At 38.8% G+C, this 5,539-nt stretch overlaps 1 long non-coding RNA gene across 1 annotated transcript in view; it reads right to left on the bottom strand.

The window, feature by feature from the left end:
• LOC106807372 overlaps positions 1-1,324 on the bottom strand; it is a 2,059-nt gene extending 735 nt beyond the window's left edge. Inside the window, exons 1-2 of the long non-coding RNA XR_001393658.1 lie at positions 1,200-1,324; positions 377-449 (exon numbers count right to left, since the gene is read on the bottom strand). This is a non-coding gene — a long non-coding RNA (uncharacterized LOC106807372). The remainder of the gene's footprint in view (positions 1-376; positions 450-1,199) is intronic.
• Between the last annotated feature and the right edge of the window lie 4,215 nt (positions 1,325-5,539).

The raw sequence follows: 5,539 nt of genomic DNA, 5'->3' as shown, positions 1-5,539 counted from the left end.
GAGGTGAGGAGAAACCATCTGGCAGGTGGCGGGAGGCGGGAAGCGGGGGCCACACACTTACCTGCTGGAAACTGTCCTCAAACAATGTCTGCCTGGCAACGGTGATCTTGACATACTGCGGCAAGGCGTTCGACTGCAAGGAAATATGAAGATTACCAAGAAAGAAAGAAAGAGAGAGAGAGAGAGAGAGAGAGAGAGAGACAGAGAGACAGAGAGAGAGAGAGAGAGAGAGAGAGAGAGAGAGAGAGAGAGAGAGACAGAGAGACAGAAGACAAAAGAACGAAAAAAAGAGTAGGACGAGATAGCGAAAGGAGAGAGAAAGAGGGAGGGAGGGAGAATGGGGGAGGGAAAGAGTTATGCGTTAGATTATACTCACGGCAAGCACGACGAGAACGAGAAGAGCGGCTGTAGTCTTATTCATTTTTCTCTTTTGATTTTCACAAGATTTTCTACACAAAGAAACAAAACCGCGTTAGCCAACGTTGCGACGCCGTGGACAACCCTCAATGCAAAGTGTTGGGCATTGTCAACATCCTCGATAATTCATCATGCTGAATCGTGTAATTATATTGCTCTTATTCGGAAGGCAGTTATTAACTAACATGGAATTCGATAGGAAACGTAATTTCCTTCAGTATACTAATATGCTGACAAGCATCTATTTACTGTCTGGATGTTGTACATGTAAATAACTAAACGCAATTATACTACATATATATCAACAACAAACAAACATACTACTAAAGAATTGAATGTAAACACATAATGTGACAACATACCAAGTGATGTACCTCTTTCAAATACACTACACATGATTACATATACTGCGTGAAAATATGCCAAACATGAATTTACTTCGTGTAAATATGCTACTCAAAAATATACTACATATAAATATGATACGTGTAACAAAGCTGTACGTAGCGTAAACAAACGCGCACATAATTATACTGCCATGTCGTTTTGCTACTCTTCATCTGATATCTACCACTAGAGACATGTACGACGGGTAGAAAGAGTAGAACCTATGCATGAAACCAAGAGCACAAAGACTAGTTGTGACAACATCTACACATGCACGCCTTGGTGTAGAGAGAACAAAGGGGCCCATGTAGGCTTTTTACACATCTCTATATCTAACAGTAGCCAACTGAAAGCATTTACCCGTTTCTGAAAATAGGTATGGCATATCGGCTTACCTTGCTGGTTCTGCGTTGCGCGCGTGTGTGTGTGTGTACCGAAGGAGCCTGTTGAACACGATGTGACTCCTCTCCTTCGACTCACCCTACATATATACCGGCGCGCTGTCGCATTGACCGCGCGCCTGAAGCAACCGTCCTGCTCTGTTCACGCAGTTTTAGACTTGATGACCATGACTAATTTGCCCAGCACATCAAGACGTCGTTTACCATTCGCTAGTTTATTCAGCGCCGTCATTCCGTTAGCTAGAAGGTTAAGCTAGTCGCCATGTGGTATCGCCATCCATGAATAATATAATATACACACACACATATATACATGTATACATCATATACATGTATATATATATACATGTATATATATATACATGTACATATATATGTCATACAGACGCGACGCAAATCTTTGTGATACTCTCGTATCGAGTATTGTACGCGGCCCTGACGACTCCGTGAGCAAACCTGGCTCACGTCCTTGTTATCGCAAACGGTGCAACACCTGTGTATATATAACTAATAAATCCGTAGTAAAAGGGCCCCGAGGGGAAATTATAGTTCGTGATTATTTTACATGCGTAGCAAGTAATCTTATTTACGCCAACGATTGCACCAAATGCAATAGTATTTACATTGGTGAAACTAAACGACGTCTTGCGGATAGATTTACCGAACACCTTAGGTCTATATTCGCCTAAATTCCCGTGGTTTTCCTGTAGCTGCGCATTTTGACATACCTGCTCACACCATAGCGGATATACGCGTTTGTGGATGCCAATTGACTACGCATTGCAACACAACACAGCGTCAAATAATTGAACAAAAACTCATTTTAAGAGCTGGATGCTTAAAACCTGACGGCATGAATGTAAATTTTAATTACATGTAAATGTTTGTACATGTGGGTGTTAGTGGACGCACGCGTGTGCGTGGAGTTATTTTGTCTTTATATATTATATAATTATATAAATTTATTTATATATATATATATTTATTTATTTATTATTTGATATTATTTATTTGTATGTCGTGCATTTTGTTTTTATGGTAACGCATAGGGCCTATCATTTGTACTATTCTATCTCCGTCGTTCTTTGTGTTTCTTTTTAGCTATTAGTAACGCTCATTGTCATTGTTTCTTCTATCACTATTACATTGTGTGTTTGTTTATTTTTATTTATTCGTCACCAAGTAGTTACGCGTAATGTTTGTAATATTCTATTTCCATCTTATTGTGTGTTTGTTTTTATTTATCAGTCATGGTAACGCGCATCGTCTCTGGTTTTCAATCACCAATCATATTGTGTGTCGGTTTAATTTTGTTTATTTATATTTATTTGTCATCATGGTAACGCGCGTATCGCATTGTATTCAAAAATAACGTTTTCCTATTCTATTGTTGTCGCCTGGCGAAGAGATATATGTTTTCGAAAGCTCCCGTAATAAAATTTTGACACCTATTTCTATTTTTAAATTTATCTGATATATTTTGCACGCACGCACGCACGCACGCACGCACGCACGCACGCACGCACGCGCCACACACACACACACACACACACACACACACACACACACACACACACAACACCACACACACATATATACTACAACCACAACCACAACCATACATATATATATATATATATATATAATATATTATTATATATATATAATATATACGACGTTACGTAAATGGAAGGTTTGCCATCAATGGCTGAAGAGGGAGATCGTTTATAATCGGGCTGAATGATGTTTACGAGGTAAAATCGCACGGCAAACAAAAACATCCGTGAATGATAAATGATTGCCGATTACGTCGGTGTGTGTGTGTGTGGCTGTGTGTGTGTGTGTGTGTGTGTGTAGTGTTGTGTGTGTGTGTGGTGTGTGTGTGTGTGTGTGTTGTGTGTGTGTGTGTGTTACACAATAATTTATATATAATATATATATATGTGTGTGTATAAATATATATATATTATATATACACTATTAGGTTATTGGTTCAGTATTATATGACTGTGATTGCTAATGCTATTTACTGCTGGTAAGCTGCCGCGTTATTACACTAGGTGATACACGCGGTGGTTCTACTTACACGAATGTTACTATATTGTATATTATTTACTACTGTAATATTTACCGTCTACGACGTGTGTGTGTGCGCGCGCGCCCGAGCGTGTGTGTGTGGTAGTCTATCTATCTATCTATCTATCTATCTATCTATCTATCTATCTATCTATCTATCTGTCTATCCATATATTTATCTATCTATATGTATGTATCTATCTATCTATCAATATAGTTATCCATTCATCTCGCTATCTATCTATCTATCTATCTATCTATCTATCTATCTATCTATCTATCTATCTATCTATCTATCTATCTATCTATCTATCTATCTATCTATCTGTCTGTCTGTCTGTCTGTCTGTCTATCTATCTATCTATCTATCTGTCTGTCTGTCTGTATGTCTGTCTATCTGTCTATCTCTCTCCTTAGGTATATATTATAATATATTATATAATATATATATATATATATATATATATATATTATTCAGACAGATGGCGAGGCCACATGGCGACTAGCGTAACCTTCTAGCTAACGGAATGACGGCGCTGCGTCATTCTTTTTTTACAAGATTAACCTCGTAAACGTCATCTACATGATCCCTCTTCAACCATCGGTGGCACACATAGGCGGATTACATAACACCAATGCAGAAAAAAAGCAAAGAGGGCAATAAACTAGCGAATGGTAAACGACGTCGTGTTGTACTGGGTAAATCAGTCAAGGTCACCAAGTCTAACTAACACACGCACACACCGAACGCAGAACCAGCAAGGTAAGCCGATTCGCCGTACCTATTTTCAGAAACAGGTAAACGTGTTCAGCTGCCTACTGTTAGATATAGAGGTGTATGAAAAACTTGTATTGGCCCCTCTGTTCTCTCTACACCTAAGTGTGTGTAGATGTTGTCATTACTAGTCGATGTGCTCTTAGTCTCATGCAGAGGCTCTACTCTTTCTACCCGTGGTACATGTTACAGTGTGCTATGCCTCTAGTGGTAGATAGCAGGTGGAGAGTAGCAAAACGACATAGCAGCTAGTATAAGTGCGCGTTTTATTTACTCTACGTACAGCTTTGTTATACGCACCATATTGTAGTCTATTCTTACGTAGCATATTTACTCGAAGTTACTTCATGTTTGTTATATTTTCACGCAGTATATGAAGTCATGTACAATGTATTTGAAGTAGGTACATTACTTGGGATTTGTAACATTATGTGTTTACATTCATTTCTTTAGTAGTATTTTTGTTTGTAGTTGATAACTATGTAGTATAATTACGTTTAGTTATTTACATGTAAGACATCCAGGCATTAAATAGATGCTTGTCAGCATATTAGTATACTAAATGAAATTACGTTTTCCGTCGAATTCCATGTTAGTTAATAACCGTATTCCGAAGAACAGCAATATAATTACGATTCAGCATGATGAAGTATCGAGGATGTTGATAATGCCCGACACATTGCATTAAGGGTTGTCTACGACGTTGCAACGTTGGCTTACTGGATTTTGTTTCTTTGCGTAGAATCTCTTGTGAAAATCTCGTGAGAAATATGAATAAGACTACAGCCGCGCGCGCGCTCTTCTCGTCACCGTCGTGCTAGCCCTGAGTATAATCTAACACATAAATCTTCCCCTCTCTGTTCTCTCTAGTTCCCTCGCTCTTTCTCTCTCCTTTCCCTATCTCGTCCTCTCTTTCTATCTCTCTCTATTTCTTCCTCTCTCTTTCTCTCTCTCTCTCTCTAAACGGTTACCTGGCGACATCAGAGTTTTGACAGCGGGCGACTTATCTGATAGCGGGGCGGGTATCTTGTCGGTGGCTTAATAATCGATAATATTAATATGCTGTTGGTGGAAATTAGGCTGGGCACTTGTATATAACAATTTTTTAACCAATGCAAGAAACATGTAAAAATAATGTGTACATTTCTCTGGTTAGATTAGATGGAGCGACTTAGAAAATCTTAGATGGAGCGCCTTTGGTTATACCATGGGTTATACATTGTTTTCACATTTCGCACTATTTTAATGTTTTTGAACGTGGAATGTGAAAAAAATGAAACTGGAAAAAAATAATTAGCCCATGCAACGTGTTATGATCTGTAGAACGTTTCGACCAAGTTTGGAGAGGATCCGTTGAGCGGTGCGGAAACGTATAGCCGGACACACATACACACACACACACACACACAAAATCTCCAATTTAGAGTAAGATATCTGCCGGACTATATGTTATACGCACATGCAAGTCATCGTCATGGCAGCC

This window comes from Priapulus caudatus, unplaced genomic scaffold (genome assembly GCF_000485595.1).
Source record: "Priapulus caudatus unplaced genomic scaffold, Priapulus_caudatus-5.0.1 Scaffold210, whole genome shotgun sequence".
Lineage (NCBI taxonomy): Eukaryota > Metazoa > Priapulida > Priapulimorpha > Priapulimorphida > Priapulidae > Priapulus > Priapulus caudatus.
The sequence above is the reverse complement of the archived record's forward strand: the minus strand, read 5'-3'. Positions and strand labels throughout refer to the sequence as shown.